The sequence below is a fragment of the Salminus brasiliensis genome, chromosome 9, assembly GCF_030463535.1.
Source record: "Salminus brasiliensis chromosome 9, fSalBra1.hap2, whole genome shotgun sequence".
Taxonomy (NCBI): Eukaryota; Metazoa; Chordata; class Actinopteri; order Characiformes; family Bryconidae; genus Salminus; species Salminus brasiliensis.
In genome coordinates, this window is record NC_132886.1 from 10,949,018 (window position 1) to 10,968,713 (window position 19,696).

Here is a 19,696-nt window from a genome sequence, read left to right on the forward strand (position 1 = left end):
CTTATATATTATCTATTTAAAGAAAAATACTGATCATATTGGGACATCTCTGTAAGAATAAAGTCAAATAAAAAAAATCCCAAAATGTACTGTTTTGGATTAATTTGTTGCAATTAGGAGCGTAAAATGAACATAGAGCTACTGTTGGATAAATAAGCGTCAGGCAAGGGAGTGTCTCCAAGACGTGTACTCGTACGATTACCCTCACACGATCATAGCTTCACGGACGTACTGACGAGGTGGCCGAGTGATTAAGGCGATGGACTGCTAATCCATTGTGCTCTGCACGCGTGGGTTCGAATCCCATCCTCGTCGGCAGACGCTATTTTGAGGCTCTATCAATCCTGTGTCAATATACCATTCAGGGAAAATCCATTTGCGCATCGTCGTAGAGAAACTGGGAAATGGCGATGGCTGTGAAAGCCGACATAAGAGAACACTGGCAGTTCTCAATTACACCATTGAGGTGTAGCCATAAGTTATTGCAAAATACTTTTTGTTAATTTTGTAAGAGGTTTGACCTTCGTGGAAGGCTAACGCCCCATAAAACTGGCTTAGCGACAGCCCTGGACAACGCGTATTGCTTGCATCAGGCAAATCAGGGGAAATGTAGGCTGGTTTGCAACATGGAGTCCATTTTTATTCAGTGAGATAGATATCTCCGACGATCCAGTTAGCGTCACGGCAGTTAAAGCTCACGCAGCAATGACTACCAAACATGAACCCAAAGATATACGTTCTAGCAGACCTCTAATTGATGTCACCTGGCCCATCTAATTGCCTGTTTCGGAAGCACTTGTTTAGTTGAAACGTTTTTTAGGGTTGGAGGTCTACAGGACTTAAGACTTGCAGTAAAACATGTTTTTTTCCAAAAGGTCTTTGTGAGGTGAGCTGTTTTAAAGAAATATATTTTAATTCTACCGCTTTAAAGTGTAAAAATATAAACCAAAGCTCTCCTCCATGATATAATCACGATCTATTCTATTTCAATACTGCACCAGAAATAAACACTGTCCATTCATTCTGATATGTCATTCATCATTTGCTGCAAGCATTTCTTGACCTACCTTGTTTGTAAAGACACTATTGTAGCTACTAATCATTTAAACATACTGAAATAGCAGAACACCTTGTGTGCACACTACTCTCGACGTTTGACCATTTTTCTTGGAAAACTTATATATTATCTATTTAAAGAAAAATACTGATCATATTGGGACATCTCTGTAAGAATAAAGTCAAATAAAAGAAATCCCAAAATGTACTGTTTTGGATTAATTTGTTGCAATTAGGAGCGTAAAATGAACATAGAGCTACTGTTGGATAAATAAGCGTCAGGCAAGGGAGTGTCTCCAAGACGTGTACTCGTACGATTACCCTCACACGATCATAGCTTCACGGACCTACTGACGAGGTGGCCGAGTGGTTAAGGCGATGGACTGCTAATCCATTGTGCTCTGCACGCGTGGGTTCGAATCCCATCCTCGTCGACTTGTGTAGTTTTAGGGTCCGAACAATCCTGGTAATTTCCATACTCAATTGAAGATCGCTCATTGCAAAAGAAATGCAGAATATATGATTTGACGTTCTTGTTAAAGCTTCGAAATTTTCAATGCCTTGAAGACAGCTTTTACACCTAATAATTCTCCTTATCTTTCCAACATTTCTATGAATGAAAAAAATGACAAAATGCGAAGATTACTTAGCATATTTATATAAGACTCAACTGAATATGTGAACTTCCTTTGAGGGGCTCTCTTTTTTATTTTCAGTCTTTTTGAAGTTTTTTATGTAACCTTGTATTATATGAGAAAGGTTTGGGTAGTAAAGTGTCATTGTTGACATTTTTTACTTTTTGACATTATTTAAATTTGACAGTTATATTTCATGACTTTTATATTTTGTCAAAAATTGATAATTAAGACAAATTGACACTTATCAGAAGAAAAGCTTTCTACATAGACATTCACTGAAATGTAAGTTTTCCCCCTCTACTGTACATTTGGCATTTTAATGTGTCCAAAGTAGCCTACCTAATATTTTCAGTATGTGAAATATATCACATATATTTGCGACACCCCAGATACTATACGATTTTAACACGGTTTTAAACATTAGCTCACATGTAGTATGCGTTCTTCAAAGAGTACTTCTTGACGTCTCCTCAAATATACTGTACAAGGTAGCAATGGGAGACGAGGTGGCCGAGTGGTTAAGGCGATGGACTGCTAATCCATTGTGCTCTGCACGCGTGGGTTCGAATCCCATCCTCGTCGACTTGTGTAGTTTTAGGGTCCGAACAATCCTGGTAATTTCCATACTCAATTGAAGATCGCTCATTGCAAAAGAAATGCAGAATATATGATTTGACGTTCTTGTTAAAGCTTCGAAATTTTCAATGCCTTGAAGACAGCTTTTACACCTAATAATTCTCCTTATCTTTCCAACATTTCTATGAATGAAAAAAATGACAAAATGCGAAGATTACTTAGCATATTTATATAAGACTCAACTGAATATGTGAACTTTCTTTGAGGGGCTCTCTTTTTTATTTTCAGTCTTTTTGAAGTTTTTTATGTAACCTTGTATTACATGAGAAAGGTTTGGGTAGTAAAGTGTCATTGTTGACATTTTTTACTTTTTGACATTATTTAAATTTGACAGTTATATTTCATGACTTTTATATTTTGTCAAAAATTGATAATTAAGACAAATTGACACTTATCAGAAGAAAAGCTTTCTACATAGACATTCACTGAAATGTAAGTTTTCCCCCTCTACTGTACATTTGGCATTTTAATGTGTCCAAAGTAGCCTACCTAATATTTTCAGTATGTGAAATATATCACATATATTTGCGACACCCCAGATACTATACGATTTTGTGCCAAATGCAGCAGCAGTCTGGAAGATGTGGTTAAATTACAGCAGAGGCAACAAGGTCTTAACACGGTTTTAAACATTAGCTCACATGTAGTATGCGTTCTTCAAAGAGTACTTCTTGACGTCTCCTCAAATATACCGTACAAGGTAGCAATGGGAGACGAGGTGGCCGAGTGGTTAAGGCGATGGACTGCTAATCCATTGTGCTCTGCACGCGTGGGTTCGAATCCCATCCTTGTCGGCAGACGCTATTTTGAGGCTCTATCAATCCTGTGTCAATATACCATTCAGGGAAAATCCATTTGCGCATCGTCGTAGAGAAACTGGGAAATGGCGATGGCTGTGAAAGCCGACATAAGAGAACACTGGCAGTTCTCAATTACACCATTGAGGTGTAGCCATAAGTTATTGCAAAATACTTTTTGTTAATTTTGTAAGAGGTTTGACCTTCGTGGAAGGCTAACGCCCCATAAAACTGGCTTAGCGACAGCCCTGGACAAAGCGTATTGCTTGCATCAGGCAAATCAGGGGAAATGTAGGCTGGTTTGCAACATGGAGTCCATTTTTATTCAGTGAGATAGATATCTACGACGATCCAGTTAGCGTCACGGCAGTTAAAGCTCACGCAGCAATGACTACCAAACATGAACCCAAAGATATACGTTCTAGCAGACCTCTAATTGATGTCACCTGGCCCATCTAATTGCCTGTTTCGGAAGCACTTGTTTAGTTGAAACGTTTTTTTAGGGTTGGAGGTCTACAGGACTTAAGACTTGCAGTAAAACATGTTTTTTTCCAAAAGGTCTTTGTGAGGTGAGCTGTTTTAAAGAAATGTATTTTAATTCTACCGCTTTAAAGTGTAAAAATATAAACCAAAGCTCTCCTCCATGATATAATCACGATCTATTCTATTTCAATACTGCACCAGAAATAAACACTGTCCATTCATTCTGATATGTCATTCATCATTTGCTGCAAGCATTTCTTGACCTACCTTGTTTGTAAAGACACTATTGTAGCTACTAATCATTTAAACATACTGAAATAGCAGAACACCACGTGTGCACACTACTCTCGACGTTTGACCATGTTTCTTGGAAAACTTATATATTATCTATTTAAAGAAAAATACTGATCATATTGGGACATCTCTGTAAGAATAAAGTCAAATAAAAAAAATCCCAAAATGTACTGTTTTGGATTAATTTGTTGCAATTAGGAGCGTAAAATGAACATAGAGCTACTGTTGGATAAATAAGCGTCAGGCAAGGGAGTGTCTCCAAGACGTGTACTCGTACGATTACCCTCACACGATCATAGCTTCACGGACGTACTGACGAGGTGGCCGAGTGATTAAGGCGATGGACTGCTAATCCATTGTGCTCTGCACGCGTGGGTTCGAATCCCATCCTCGTCGACTTGTGTAGTTTTAGGGTCCGAACAATCCTGGTAATTTCCATACTCAATTGAAGATCGCTCATTGCAAAAGAAATGCAGAATATATGATTTGACGTTCTTGTTAAAGCTTCGAAATTTTCAATGCCTTGAAGACAGCTTTTACACCTAATAATTCTCCTTATCTTTCCAACATTTCTATGAATGAAAAAAATGACAAAATGCGAAGATTACTTAGCATATTTATATAAGACTCAACTGAATATGTGAACTTTCTTTGAGGGGCTCTCTTTTTTATTTTCAGTCTTTTTGAAGTTTTTTATGTAACCTTGTATTACATGAGAAAGGTTTGGGTAGTAAAGTGTCATTGTTGACATTTTTTACTTTTTGACATTATTTAAATTTGACAGTTATATTTCATGACTTTTATATTTTGTCAAAAATTGATAATTAAGACAAATTGACACTTATCAGAAGAAAAGCTTTCTACATAGACATTCACTGAAATGTAAGTTTTCCCCCTCTACTGTACATTTGGCATTTTAATGTGTCCAAAGTAGCCTACCTAATATTTTCAGTATGTGAAATATATCACATATATTTGCGACACCCCAGATACTATACGATTTTGTGCCAAATGCAGCAGCAGTCTGGAAGATGTGGTTAAATTACAGCAGAGGCAACAAGGTCTTAACACGGTTTTAAACATTAGCTCACATGTAGTATGCGTTCTTCAAAGAGTACTTCTTGACGTCTCCTCAAATATACTGTACAAGGTAGCAATGGGAGACGAGGTGGCCGAGTGGTTAAGGCGATGGACTGCTAATCCATTGTGCTCTGCACGCGTGGGTTCGAATCCCATCCTCGTCGGCAGACGCTATTTTGAGGCTCTATCAATCCTGTGTCAATATACCATTCAGGGAAAATCCATTTGCGCATCGTCGTAGAGAAACTGGGAAATGGCGATGGCTGTGAAAGCCGACATAAGAGAACACTGGCAGTTCTCAATTACACCATTGAGGTGTAGCCATAAGTTATTGCAAAATACTTTTTGTTAATTTTGTAAGAGGTTTGACCTTCGTGGAAGGCTAACGCCCCATAAAACTGGCTTAGCGAAAGCCCTGGACAAAGCGTATTGCTTGCATCAGGCAAATCAGGGGAAATGTAGGCTGGTTTGCAACATGGAGTCCATTTTTATTCAGTGAGATAGATATCTACGACGATCCAGTTAGCGTCACGGCAGTTAAAGCTCACGCAGCAATGACTACCAAACATGAACCCAAAGATATACGTTCTAGCAGACCTCTAATTGATGTCACCTGGCCCATCTAATTGCCTGTTTCGGAAGCACTTGTTTAGTTGAAACGTTTTTTTAGGGTTGGAGGTCTACAGGACTTAAGACTTGCAGTAAAACATGTTTTTTTCCAAAAGGTCTTTGTGAGGTGAGCTGTTTTAAAGAAATGTATTTTAATTCTACCGCTTTAAAGTGTAAAAATATAAACCAAAGCTCTCCTCCATGATATAATCACGATCTATTCTATTTCAATACTGCACCAGAAATAAACACTGTCCATTCATTCTGATATGTCATTCATCATTTGCTGCAAGCATTTCTTGACCTACCTTGTTTGTAAAGACACTATTGTAGCTACTAATCATTTAAACATACTGAAATAGCAGAACACCTCGTGTGCACACTACTCTCGACGTTTGACCATGTTTCTTGGAAAACTTATATATTATCTATTTAAAGAAAAATACTGATCATATTGGGACATCTCTGTAAGAATAAAGTCAAATAAAAGAAATCCCAAAATGTACTGTTTTGGATTAATTTGTTGCAATTAGGAGCGTAAAATGAACATAGAGCTACTGTTGGATAAATAAGCGTCAGGCAAGGGAGTGTCTCCAAGACGTGTACTCGTACGATTACCCTCACACGATCATAGCTTCACGGACGTACTGACGAGGTGGCCGAGTGGTTAAGGCGATGGACTGCTAATCCATTGTGCTCTGCACGCGTTGGTTCGAATCCCATCCTCGTGGACTTGTGTAGTTTTAGGGTCCGAACAATCCTGGTAATTTCCATACTCAATTGAAGATCGCTCATTGCAAAAGAAATGCAGAATATATGATTTGACGTTCTTGTTAAAGCTTCGAAATTTTCAATGCCTTGAAGACAGCTTTTACACCTAATAATTCTCCTTATCTTTCCAACATTTCTATGAATGAAAAAAATGACAAAATGCGAAGATTACTTAGCATATTTATATAAGACTCAACTGAATATGTGAACTTTCTTTGAGGGGCTCTCTTTTTTATTTTCAGTCTTTTTGAAGTTTTTTATGTAACCTTGTATTACGTGAGAAAGGTTTGGGTAGTAAAGTGTCATTGTTGACATTTTTTACTTTTTGACATTATTTAAATTTGACAGTTATAGTTTATGACTGTTATATTTTGTCAAAAATTGATAATTAAGACAAATTGACAATTATCAGAAGAAAAGCTTTCTACATAGACATTCACTGAAATGTAAGTTTTCCCCCTCTACTGTACATTTGGCATTTTAATGTGTCCAAAGTAGCCTACCTAATATTTTCAGTATGTGAAATATATCACATATATTTGCGACACCCCAGATACTATACGATTTTGTGCCAAATGCAGCAGCAGTCTGGCAGATGTGGTTAAATTACAGCAGAGGCAACAAGGTCTTAACACGGTTTTAAACATTAGCTCACATGTAGTATGCGTTCTTCAAAGAGTACTTCTTGACGTCTCCTCAAATATACTGTAGTACTGTACAAGGTAGCAATGGGAGACGAGGTGGCCGAGTGGTTAAGGCGATGGACTGCTAATCCATTGTGCTCTGCACGCGTGGGTTCGAATCCCATCCTTGTCGACTTGTGTATTTTTATATATATTTGTGACACCCCAGATACTATACGATTTTGTGCTAAATGCAGCAGCAGTCTGGCAGATGTGGTTAAATTACAGCAGAGGCAACAAGGTCTTAACACGGTTTTAAACATTAGCTCACATGTAGTATGCGTTCTTCAAAGAGTACTTCTTGACGTCTCCTCAAATATACTGTAAAAGATAGAAAAAGGAGACGAGGTGGCCGAGTGGTTAAGGCGATGGGCTGCCAATCCATTGTGCTCTGCACGCGTGGGTTCGAATCCCTTCCTCGTCGGCAGACGCTATTTTGAGGCTCTATCAATCCTGTGTCAATATACCATTCAGGGAAAATCCATTTGCGCATCGTCGTAGAGAAACTGGGAAATGGCGATGACTGTGAAAGCCGACATAAGAGAACACTGGCAGTTCTCAATTACACCATTGAGGTGTAGCCGTAAGTTATTGCAAAATACTTTTTGTTAATTTTGTAAGAGGTTTGACCTTCGTGGAAGCCTAACGCCCCATAAAACTGGCTTAGCGAAAGCCCTGGACAAAGCGTATTGCTTGCATCAGGCAAATCAGGGGAAATGTAGGCTGGTTTGCAACATGGAGTCCATTTTTATTTAGTGAGAAACATATCTACGACGATCCAGTTAGCGTCACGGCAGTTAAAGCTCACGCAGCAATGACTACCAAACATGAACCCAAAGATATACGTTCTAGCAGACCTCTAATTGATGTCACCTGGCCCATCTAATTGCCTGTTTCGGAAGCACTTGTTTAGTTGAAACGTTTTTTTAGGGTTGGAGGTCTACAGGACTTAAGACTTGCAGTAAAACATGTTTTCTTCCAAAAGGTCTTTGTGAGGTTAGCTGTTTTAAAGAAATGTATTTTAATTCTACCGCTTTAAAGTGTAAAAATATAAACCAAAGCTCTCCTCCATGATATAATCACGATCTATTCTATTTCAATACTGCACCAGAAATAAACACTGTCCATTTATTCTGATATGTCATTCATCATTTGCTGCAAGCATTTCTTGACCTACCTTGTTTGTAAAGACACTATTGTAGCTACTAATCATTTAAACATACTGAAATAGCAGAACACCTTGTGTGCACGCTACTCTCGACGTTTGACCATTTTTCTTGGAAAACTTATATATTATCTATTTAAAGAAAAATACTGATCATATTGGGACATCTCTGTAAGAATAAAGTCAAATAAAAGAAATCCCGAAATGTACTGTTTTGGATTAATTTGTTGCAATTAGGAGCGTAAAATGAACATAGAGCTACTGTTGGATAAATAAGCGTCAGGCAAGGGAGTGTCTCCAAGACGTGTACTCGTACTATTACCCTCACACGATCATAGCTTCACGGACGTACTGACGAGGTGGCCGAGTGGTTAAGGCGATGGACTGCTAATCCATTGTGCTCTGCACGCGTTGGTTCGAATCCCATCCTCGTGGACTTGTGTAGTTTTAGGGTCCGAACAATCCTGGTAATTTCCATACTCAATTGAAGATCGCTCATTGCAAAAGAAATGCAGAATATATGATTTGACGTTCTTGTTAAAGCTTCGAAATTTTCAATGCCTTGAAGACAGCTTTTACACCTAATAATTCTCCTTATCTTTCCAACATTTCTATGAATGAAAAAAATGACAAAATGCGAAGATTACTTAGCATATTTATATAAGACTCAACTGAATATGTGAACTTTCTTTGAGGGGCTCTCTTTTTTATTTTCAGTCTTTTTGAAGTTTTTTATGTAACCTTGTATTACGTGAGAAAGGTTTGGGTAGTAAAGTGTCATTGTTGACATTTTTTACTTTTTGACATTATTTAAATTTGACAGTTATAGTTTATGACTGTTATATTTTGTCAAAAATTGATAATTAAGACAAATTGACAATTATCAGAAGAAAAGCTTTCTACATAGACATTCACTGAAATGTAAGTTTTCCCCCTCTACTGTACATTTGGCATTTTAATGTGTCCAAAGTAGCCTACCTAATATTTTCAGTATGTGAAATATATCACATATATTTGCGACACCCCAGATACTATACGATTTTGTGCCAAATGCAGCAGCAGTCTGGCAGATGTGGTTAAATTACAGCAGAGGCGATGGGCTGCTAATCCATTGTGCTCTGCACGCGTGGGTTCGAATCCCATCCTCGTCGGCAGACGCTATTTTGAGGCTCTATCAATCCTGTGTCAATATACCATTCAGGGAAAATCCATTTGCGCATCGTCGTAGAGAAACTGGGAAATGGCGATGACTGTGAAAGCCGACATAAGAGAACACTGGCAGTTCTCAATTACACCATTGAGGTGTAGCCATAAGTTATTGCAAAATACTTTTTGTTAATTTTGTAAGAGGTTTGACCTTCGTGGAAGGCTAACGCCCCATAAAACTGGCTTAGCGAAAGCCCTGGACAAAGCGTATTGCTTGCATCAGGCAAATCAGGGGAAATGTAGGCTGGTTTGCAACATGGAGTCCATTTTTATTTAGTGAGATACATATCTACGACGATCCAGTTAGCGTCACGGCAGTTAAAGCTCACGCAGCAATGACTACCAAACATGAACCCAAAGATATACGTTCTAGCAGACCTCTAATTGATGTCACCTGGCCCATCTAATTGCCTGTTTCGGAAGCACTTGTTTAGTTGAAACGTTTTTTTAGGGTTGGAGGTCTACAGGACTTAAGACTTGCAGTAAAACATGTTTTTTTCCAAAAGGTCTTTGTGAGGTGAGCTGTTTTAAAGTAATGTATTTTAATTCTACCGCTTTAAAGTGTAAAAATATAAACCAAAGCTCTCCTCCATGATATAATCACGATCTATTCTATTTCAATACTGCACCAGAAATAAACACTGTCCATTCATTCTGATATGTCATTCATCATTTGCTGCAAGCATTTCTTGACCTACCTTGTTTGTTAAGACACTATTGTAGCTACTAATCATTTAAACATACTGAAATAGCAGAACACCTCGTGTGCACACTACTCTCGACGTTTGACCATGTTTCTTGGAAAACTTATATATTATCTATTTAAAAAAAAATACTGATCATATTGGGACATCTCTGTAAGAATAAAGTCAAATAAAAAAAATCCCAAAATGTACTGTTTTGGATTAATTTGTTGCAATTAGGAGCGTAAAATGAACATAGAGCTACTGTTGGATAAATAAGCGTCAGGCAAGGGAGTGTCTCCAAGACGTGTACTCGTACGATTACCCTCACACGATCATAGCTTCACGGACGTACTGACGAGGTGGCCGAGTGGTTAAGGCGATGGACTGCTAATCCATTGTGCTCTGCACGCGTGGGTTCGAATCCCATCCTCGTCGACTTGTGTAGTTTTAGGGTCCGAACAATCCTGGTAATTTCCATACTCAATTGAAGATCGCTCATTGCAAAAGAAATGCAGAATATATGATTTGACGTTCTTGTTAAAGCTTCGAAATTTTCAATGCCTTGAAGACAGCTTTTACACCTAATAATTCTCCTTATCTTTCCAACATTTCTATGAATGAAAAAAATGACAAAATGCGAAGATTACTTAGCATATTTATATAAGACTCAACTGAATATGTGAACTTTCTTTGAGGGGCTCTCTTTTTTATTTTCAGTCTTTTTGAAGTTTTTTATGTAACCTTGTATTACGTGAGAAAGGTTTGGGTAGTAAAGTGTCATTGTTGACATTTTTTACTTTTTGACATTATTTAAATTTGACAGTTATATTTCATGACTTTTATATTTTGTCAAAAATTGATAATTAAGACAAATTGACACTTATCAGAAGAAAAGCTTTCTACATAGACATTCACTGAAATGTAAGTTTTCCCCCTCTACTGTACATTTGGCATTTTAATGTGTCCAAAGTAGCCTACCTAATATTTTCAGTATGTGAAATATATCACATATATTTGCGACACCCCAGATACTATACGATTTTGTGCTAAATGCAGCAGCAGTCTGGCAGATGTGGTTAAATTACAGCAGAGGCAACAAGGTCTTAACACGGTTTTAAACATTAGCTCACATGTAGTATGCGTTCTTCAAAGAGTACTTCTTGACGTCTCCTCAAATATACTGTAGTACTGTACAAGGTAGCAATGGGAGACGAGGTGGCCGAGTGGTTAAGGCGATGGACTGCTAATCCATTGTGCTCTGCACGCGTGGGTTCGAATCCCATCCTTGTCGACTTGTGTATTTTTATATATATTTGTGACACCCCAGATACTATACGATTTTGTGCTAAATGCAGCAGCAGTCTGGCAGATGTGGTTAAATTACAGCAGAGGCAACAAGGTCTTAACACGGTTTTAAACATTAGCTCACATGTAGTATGCGTTCTTCAAAGAGTACTTCTTGACGTCTCCTCAAATATACTGTAAAAGATAGAAAAGGGAGACGAGGTGGCCGAGTGGTTAAGGCGATGGGCTGCTAATCCATTGTGCTCTGCACGCGTGGGTTCGAATCCCTTCCTCGTCGGCAGACGCTATTTTGAGGCTCTATCAATCCTGTGTCAATATACCATTCAGGGAAAATCCATTTGCGCATCGTCGTAGAGAAACTGGGAAATGGCGATGACTGTGAAAGCCGACATAAGAGAACACTGGCAGTTCTCAATTACACCATTGAGGTGTAGCCATAAGTTATTGCAAAATACTTTTTGTTAATTTTGTAAGAGGTTTGACCTTCGTGGAAGCCTAACGCCCCATAAAACTGGCTTAGCGAAAGCCCTGGACAAAGCGTATTGCTTGCATCAGGCAAATCAGGGGAAATGTAGGCTGGTTTGCAACATGGAGTCCATTTTTATTTAGTGAGAAACATATCTACGACGATCCAGTTAGCGTCACGGCAGTTAAAGCTCACGCAGCAATGACTACCAAACATGAACCCAAAGATATACGTTCTAGCAGACCTCTAATTGATGTCACCTGGCCCATCTAATTGCCTGTTTCGGAAGCACTTGTTTAGTTGAAACGTTTTTTTAGGGTTGGAGGTCTACAGGACTTAAGACTTGCAGTAAAACATGTTTTCTTCCAAAAGGTCTTTGTGAGGTTAGCTGTTTTAAAGAAATGTATTTTAATTCTACCGCTTTAAAGTGTAAAAATATAAACCAAAGCTCTCCTCCATGATATAATCACGATCTATTCTATTTCAATACTGCACCAGAAATAAACACTGTCCATTTATTCTGATATGTCATTCATCATTTGCTGCAAGCATTTCTTGACCTACCTTGTTTGTAAAGACACTATTGTAGCTACTAATCATTTAAACATACTGAAATAGCAGAACACCTTGTGTGCACGCTACTCTCGACGTTTGACCATTTTTCTTGGAAAACTTATATATTATCTATTTAAAGAAAAATACTGATCATATTGGGACATCTCTGTAAGAATAAAGTCAAATAAAAGAAATCCCGAAATGTACTGTTTTGGATTAATTTGTTGCAATTAGGAGCGTAAAATGAACATAGAGCTACTGTTGGATAAATAAGCGTCAGGCAAGGGAGTGTCTCCAAGACGTGTACTCGTACTATTACCCTCACACGATCATAGCTTCACGGACGTACTGACGAGGTGGCCGAGTGGTTAAGGCGATGGACTGCTAATCCATTGTGCTCTGCACGCGTTGGTTCGAATCCCATCCTCGTGGACTTGTGTAGTTTTAGGGTCCGAACAATCCTGGTAATTTCCATACTCAATTGAAGATCGCTCATTGCAAAAGAAATGCAGAATATATGATTTGACGTTCTTGTTAAAGCTTCGAAATTTTCAATGCCTTGAAGACAGCTTTTACACCTAATAATTCTCCTTATCTTTCCAACATTTCTATGAATGAAAAAAATGACAAAATGCGAAGATTACTTAGCATATTTATATAAGACTCAACTGAATATGTGAACTTTCTTTGAGGGGCTCTCTTTTTTATTTTCAGTCTTTTTGAAGTTTTTTATGTAACCTTGTATTACGTGAGAAAGGTTTGGGTAGTAAAGTGTCATTGTTGACATTTTTTACTTTTTGACATTATTTAAATTTGACAGTTATAGTTTATGACTGTTATATTTTGTCAAAAATTGATAATTAAGACAAATTGACAATTATCAGAAGAAAAGCTTTCTACATAGACATTCACTGAAATGTAAGTTTTCCCCCTCTACTGTACATTTGGCATTTTAATGTGTCCAAAGTAGCCTACCTAATATTTTCAGTATGTGAAATATATCACATATATTTGCGACACCCCAGATACTATACGATTTTGTGTATAGTATGCAGCAAATGCAGCAGCAGTCTGGCAGATGTGGTTAAATTACAGCAGAGGCAACAAGGTCTTAACACGGTTTTAAACATTAGCTCACATGTAGTATGCGTTCTTCAAAGAGTACTTCTTGACGTCTCCTCAAATATACTGTAAAAGCTAGAAAAGGGAGACGAGGTGGCCGAGTGGTTAAGGCGATGGACTGCTAATCCATTGTGCTCTGCACGCGTGGGTTCGAATCCCATCCTCGTCGGCAGACGCTATTTTGAGTCTCTATCAATCCTGTGTCAATATACCATTGAGGGAAAATCCATTTGCGCATCGTCGTAGAGAAACTGGGAAATGGCGATGGCTGTGAAAGCCGACATAAGAGAACACTGGCAGTTCTCAATTACACCATTGAGGTGTAGCCATAAGTTATTGCAAAATACTTTTTGTTAATTTTGTAAGAGGTTTGACCTTCGTGGAAGGCTAACGCCCCATAAAACTGGCTTAGCGACAACCCTGGACAAAGCGTATTGCTTGCATCAGGCAAATCAGGGGAAATGTAGGCTGGTTTGCAACATGGAGTCCATTTTTATTTAGTGAGATAGATATCTACGACGATCCAGTTAGCGTCACGGCAGTTTTTTTCCAAAAGGTCTTTGTGAGGTGAGCTGTTTTAAGGAAATATGTTTTAATTCAACCGCTTTAAAGTGTTAAAATATAAACCAAAGCTCTCCTCCATGATATAATTACGATCTATTCTATTTCAATACTGCTCCAGAAATAAACACTGTCCATTTATTCTGATATGTCATTTATCATTTGCTTCAAAATTTTTTATTTTTTTGACCTACCTTGTTTGTCAAGACACTATTGTTGCTACTAATAATTTAAACAAACCGAAATAGTAGAACACTTCGTGTGCACACTACCCTCGCCGTTTGATGATGTTACTTAGAAAACTCATGTATTTCCAATTTAAAGAAAACTATTGATCATATTGGGACATCTCTGTAAGAATAAAGTCAAATTAAAAAAACTCAAAACGTGCTGTTTTTGATTGATTTGTTGAAATTAGGAGCTTAAAATGAATGTAGATCTACTGTTGGATAAATAAGTTAAAGGCATGGGAGTGTCTCCAAGACTTGTAACATGATTAAGACAAATTGACATTTATCAGAAGAAAATCTTTCTACATAGACATTCATTGAAATGTAAGTTTTGCCCTTCTACTGTTCTGGTAATTTATCTATGGTTTTGCTATGTCTTGCTATCCCTTTTCTGCTGTGACACTGAGAAGTTCCCCACTCTGGGACTAATAAAGAATTTCCTTATCTTATTTAAAGATTAGGTAGCCTATTTTTACCTGCGAAAAAGAATGGAATTTGAACCCATGTGTGCAGAGCATAAAGGATTCAACAGCAGGTCTGGCTGGATGAGTGGGCAACCATTTACTTGGAGAAGGTTAGCTAGTTCTGAATGAAAAGCAGATGGAAAAAAGGTATGGAAAGTAGAGAATGTTGAGCAGTATTAGTTTATAGAGAGCAGAAAATGTTGAGCAGTATCAGAGTGTGGCTGACAACTCAGGCAGGTCTGACTGTAACAGCCTTCTTAAAGGGGGAGAAGGTGAGATGGGAACGTTGTGAATCACCGGCAACCATATGCTCCACCGTCTACAAACCTGAGTTTTACCTCCACAAACTATTAGCATTTGGTTAGATATGTAAACCTCGATAGGACTGTTCCTGATCGAGTAGTGCTAATAAAGATACGTATCCTTGATCAAAAGCATGTAATCTTCATTAGGCTTTTTTCAGCGCTATGATGGGGTCTGATTCAAGATTAGAATTTGTCATACATGTCATTCTTACTCAGGTATGAGCAGAGTTGTTCGGCCACAGCTTTTTCTAATATATTGGATATAAATGTTAAGTTTGAAATGGGTCTGTAATTAGACTGAAAGAAGATTATCATCATCTGTGGGAAGGCACACATTCTTTTGTTTTCGTGTAAATAACCTACCATAGACCATATTAAGTTATTCTGATATTCTGGTCATGACTCACTCAAGAGTGTGAGTTGACTCCATAAAACCCAGAGTAGTAAAAGATTAGGCAGCCTACTTTGGGTATGTCTGTGGAAATGCATTATGTGTTTTTGTGTAACTTACTTTCTTTAGACATTCATACAGAGTTAGTGAGATGTTAGGAAAACCCTGATCCCTGTAGGCCTGGAATACAGCTGGCTTTAAAGGCAGGTTGCTACAGTTTACCACAATATTAAACAGGCAATGGTTTTCTTACCTAGTGTGATCTTCACATGTGGATTTAGAGCATCTCATCAGAAATGGTCTCTATTAGAGCTTTAGTCCAGGCTTTTCAGTAAGGAAAAACAAATGGCTCAGTGGACTGTTTCCAAATGATGACAGTTTTCCTCCACAGAAAACCACTCATCGCTGTAGATATGATAGTTGAGTGGTTAAAAAGTTGGACTGATGAAGGTTGTCTTCTGCATTGAAATGCCATGGTGGAGTCTTTGTGTCTTTTATTATTTCTAACAGCTGTCACCTGGGGGATTTCAAAGCCTTTTATTAGTTTTGAAAATTAATTAGAAAACTTTGAACAAGTTGGTTAAACTCCCATTCTTTTTGTGGCCAATTACTTCACTTTGCAATCTTTCATCAGCTTTTCTTGACTAAATGTAGAAATTATTTGATGCAATAGTACTGTAATGAAAGTAAAAGCATCTAAGATGTTTTTTTTTTTTAATTAAAACAGTAATGGCTTACATGTATGACCTACATGAAATAGACAGTGATGTTCACATATGCTGGAACATGAAAAATCACACATTTTAATTGATATGAATCATGACACTTGCACCAAAGACTTGCACCAAAGACTTGCACCAAAGACTTGCACCAAACCATTGCTACAGTTGAGCTATTAAATAATGAAACATTATAGTGAGAAGTGGAAGCAGATATACTGTATGGGTCTATAGGCCTTGTCCTTAGTGCACCATTGCATAAAAGTGTACAGGTCTGCAGCAGCTGGGTATTTTAAGACTCAGTGAAATGATGAAGGGCTTCACTGGTTTTGAATGGCAAGGATCTCATGTGCTTTGGTGAGATGAACTGCAGCATCTGTTGTTTGCACTTTGTTTATAGATTGGCACAGCTGGAGGGAGGCTGTGCCAGAAAATGATGCCACAATTGTTGCCAACAGCAAGCGAGTGATATGCATAGACACACTAAGCTAGCATGCGATTACTGAGGTGGGATTGGGGACTGTGGCCCACTTAATGTCTCAAATAATGCTGTTTTACTACAGTAATGTTCAAAGGTGTAGGCATACAACTTTTTATACAAATACAAATACATTAATCAAAAACATAGTGTTTTTAAATCACTGTGTTCATTAGAAATGTAAGGAATAGAAAGTATGTAATTCTCTTAGAAGTACAAGTATGCCATTACAAAAGAGTAACACACAAATAGTCCAAAATAATAATTAAGTACACAGAATAACTGACATATTGAGTGAGCAATTCACCACAAAAAAATCTAATTGTGTCTGTGGAGCTCTATTCCCCCCAAAAAGACAAAGTAAGACAAATTAAACTAATTCATGCATCCAGAAGAAATTAACCAACCAAACCAAACTTTCTTGAATTAATTCTTGTTATGGTCAATTGTATTTTTAGCTCCTCCTGCTCTTATTTGATCTGGTGTTTTTACTAAAATAAATGATTCCAATAATGTGCTTAAGTGCATAAAACCTCTGCACAGTCCTGTTTTGTTTTTGTTCAAAGTTTTAAATACACCCTTACTATAATACTGGCAGTGTATCAACAAATGACAGGCCAATGAAAACGGCCTATCAACATGTGACTGTTCATATTATCTTGTGTCCTCTCCTCTCGCAAGATTACATAAAATGACATAAAATGATTTATGAATGAATGAACTGCAAAAGCTTTCACAGAAACACACACACATATGCCCACACGAACACACACCTAATCCACACTCATCATTACAGTAATAACGGTGTGACAGGATTAAGCATGGCTTAGAGTGAGGCTGCCTAATAGAGGTCACCTGGGGTTCAGGGGGTCATGAGGGCTTGGGGCATTAGAGGCAGCATTAGAGCACAAGGTAATAGTGTGATAGGGGCCCACGTGGAAGAAAAAGAGACAGTACATCTGAGAATGACAAAAAGGGCTCTGGGTCATAGTGAAAGCGTATTGGGCTGTTTACGCTACAGTACAGTATGAAGCAGAAGGGGAAGGGGGTGAGGGAAGATGCTATGCGATCTGACAGGGCCGCCTTGCAGTCGTGAGTGGCCCTTCGTTGACTTCACTGTGCCGTGCAAACAAAAATAAAACTGGGCCGGCGATGATGCCGCAAGGATGGGTTTCTCTAGCACACACACGCTCCTAACTGACTCTAAATACAACCAGTGTGTGTGCATTTTTGCAGTCCACAACATCAGACAAGGGAAACAAACAGGCCAATTTGCAATATCCAGCAATATGCAAATAATGTGGCAGGAAGGAGTTCTGGTTAAAATTTCTGTTACTGTCAAAAGTTAAGCGAGTAGAAGAACTAATATAAAAAAAACAAATATATGTTAATAAAAAAGGGTGCAGAAGTTCGAGAAAAGAACACCCTTCCAACTGTTAAGCACAAGAGTGGTTCGATCATGCTTTGTGCTTATGTTGCAGCCAGTGGCACAGGGAACATTTCAATAGTAGAGGGAAGAGTGGATTCAATTAAATACTATTACATTCTGGAAGCAAACATCAACATCACACTGTAAAAGCACAAGATGAAAATAGGACAGTTTCTTCAGCAGGACAATGATTCTAAACCAAACTCAGGCTCTACTAAGGACCTCGAAAGGTAGAAGCTAAACGTTTGCCATGACACCAGTCACACCAGTCATATCTCAGAACCAAAAACCATTTGCAAAGAGGACTGGGTGAAAATCCCTCAAACAAGAATGAAAGAGAAACTCAAGATGACCATGACATTAAGATGGTTTTGCTTGAAAATATGAAAATGAAAATATAATGTACAAAGCATTCTAGCCTACACACAGTATTAATTAGTCAGAATTCTAGGCTTACATAATCCAAAAAGTTACCAAAAAGCCATGACTGTGTATTTCTGGAGTCATTTGTTAATTAAATTTTTTTTAACAGGTGAGGATTTTAGGTTGTTATATAACAACAACTGCAAAAGCATGTTATTATATAAGGAAATTACCATGGTCAATCTTTACAGACACTATGCAGATGTGTCACACAGGTGGCCTCCTGCAGCCTGAATGCAGACACCCACAGTACACTTGGATCGCTGTGTTGCAGTTTAGCCTCTAGGCGGCGCCCTGACTCTGTCAACTGCAACCTGTTGCTTCTGCCTGTTTCCACTGATCTCAACTCAAGGCTGCCCAGGATTACTTCTTTGGCTTTTTTTCTTTGCGGATGAAAGTACTGGATGGTTCTCAGGAGCGGAAACAGAGAAACTGTACTATGTTGAAAGTATGGCTACTGTTGCAAAGTTTTACTCAAAAGTGGAAGTATGTAGCCAAAATATACTTGCGGGAAGTCAGGACGTATTTACACTTAGTCACCCTCAAGTATGTATAAAGTAAAAAGCCGTTGCAACACATTGATTGGAGGATTTCTTTGTTTGGCGGTACTGTGTGATACTCTCGTATGTGATGCAGCAGTGCTAGTCTTCAAAGAGTTATTGTAAGTATACTAATTTGGTTAAGTGTAGCAATGAAATCAAATTAAAACTTAAATGACTGGCACAAGCAAATGATTATTATCCTTGCTGTTGAAATTTGTAAGAAATACTTTAAATATCTACATTTAAATGTAAGAAACAAAGTGTGTTATTTGCTTTGACAGTTTTGTTGTGTAGTCCACCACAAATGTGGTAAAATATTGTCTGTGGTGCTCAAATGACTTACTTACAAATTGCACTATAATTTGTTAAGTCATATCAATAATATAAAATGAAACAATATTTCAGTTTAAATTGGCCTTTAACATTAAGTACAGCAACAAGGAACACTGTTTTGCATTCAGAATTAATGTTTAGCATTCTTATTTATAAGAAGGGCAACACTAAAATGATAATTGTAATTTATAAAAATATACTTTACTATATTTTAGCAATGTTTAAACAATGTTTTTAACAAATTCAAAAATCAAAAAGGAAAAGTAACT

The 19,696-nt window shown here is 37.8% G+C and overlaps 15 non-coding genes across 15 annotated transcripts; all 15 read left to right on the forward strand.

Annotated features, from left to right (window-relative positions):
• The first annotated feature begins 233 nt into the window (after positions 1–233).
• On the forward strand, positions 234–315 carry trnas-gcu (transfer RNA serine (anticodon GCU)). The gene has a single exon. It is a non-coding gene; the product is annotated as a tRNA-Ser (tRNA).
• Positions 316–1,408: 1,093 nt separating this feature from the next.
• Positions 1,409–1,490, forward strand: trnas-gcu (transfer RNA serine (anticodon GCU)). The gene has a single exon. It is a non-coding gene; the product is annotated as a tRNA-Ser (tRNA).
• Positions 1,491–2,194: 704 nt separating this feature from the next.
• On the forward strand, positions 2,195–2,276 carry trnas-gcu (transfer RNA serine (anticodon GCU)). Its single transcript has one exon. It is a non-coding gene; the product is annotated as a tRNA-Ser (tRNA).
• Positions 2,277–3,042: 766 nt separating this feature from the next.
• trnas-gcu (transfer RNA serine (anticodon GCU)) lies at positions 3,043–3,124 on the forward strand. The gene has a single exon. It is a non-coding gene; the product is annotated as a tRNA-Ser (tRNA).
• A 1,094-nt stretch (positions 3,125–4,218) lies between these two features.
• Positions 4,219–4,300, forward strand: trnas-gcu (transfer RNA serine (anticodon GCU)). Its single transcript has one exon. It is a non-coding gene; the product is annotated as a tRNA-Ser (tRNA).
• A 766-nt stretch (positions 4,301–5,066) lies between these two features.
• Positions 5,067–5,148, forward strand: trnas-gcu (transfer RNA serine (anticodon GCU)). The gene has a single exon. It is a non-coding gene; the product is annotated as a tRNA-Ser (tRNA).
• Positions 5,149–6,242: 1,094 nt separating this feature from the next.
• trnas-gcu (transfer RNA serine (anticodon GCU)) lies at positions 6,243–6,327 on the forward strand. Its single transcript has one exon. It is a non-coding gene; the product is annotated as a tRNA-Ser (tRNA).
• Positions 6,328–7,098: 771 nt separating this feature from the next.
• trnas-gcu (transfer RNA serine (anticodon GCU)) lies at positions 7,099–7,180 on the forward strand. The gene has a single exon. It is a non-coding gene; the product is annotated as a tRNA-Ser (tRNA).
• Positions 7,181–7,389: 209 nt separating this feature from the next.
• On the forward strand, positions 7,390–7,471 carry trnag-gcc (transfer RNA glycine (anticodon GCC)). The gene has a single exon. It is a non-coding gene; the product is annotated as a tRNA-Gly (tRNA).
• A 1,094-nt stretch (positions 7,472–8,565) lies between these two features.
• trnas-gcu (transfer RNA serine (anticodon GCU)) lies at positions 8,566–8,650 on the forward strand. Its single transcript has one exon. It is a non-coding gene; the product is annotated as a tRNA-Ser (tRNA).
• A 1,807-nt stretch (positions 8,651–10,457) lies between these two features.
• trnas-gcu (transfer RNA serine (anticodon GCU)) lies at positions 10,458–10,539 on the forward strand. The gene has a single exon. It is a non-coding gene; the product is annotated as a tRNA-Ser (tRNA).
• Positions 10,540–11,313: 774 nt separating this feature from the next.
• Positions 11,314–11,395, forward strand: trnas-gcu (transfer RNA serine (anticodon GCU)). The gene has a single exon. It is a non-coding gene; the product is annotated as a tRNA-Ser (tRNA).
• A 209-nt stretch (positions 11,396–11,604) lies between these two features.
• trnas-gcu (transfer RNA serine (anticodon GCU)) lies at positions 11,605–11,686 on the forward strand. The gene has a single exon. It is a non-coding gene; the product is annotated as a tRNA-Ser (tRNA).
• Positions 11,687–12,780: 1,094 nt separating this feature from the next.
• trnas-gcu (transfer RNA serine (anticodon GCU)) lies at positions 12,781–12,865 on the forward strand. Its single transcript has one exon. It is a non-coding gene; the product is annotated as a tRNA-Ser (tRNA).
• Positions 12,866–13,639: 774 nt separating this feature from the next.
• Positions 13,640–13,721, forward strand: trnas-gcu (transfer RNA serine (anticodon GCU)). The gene has a single exon. It is a non-coding gene; the product is annotated as a tRNA-Ser (tRNA).
• The last annotated feature ends 5,975 nt before the right edge of the window (positions 13,722–19,696 follow it).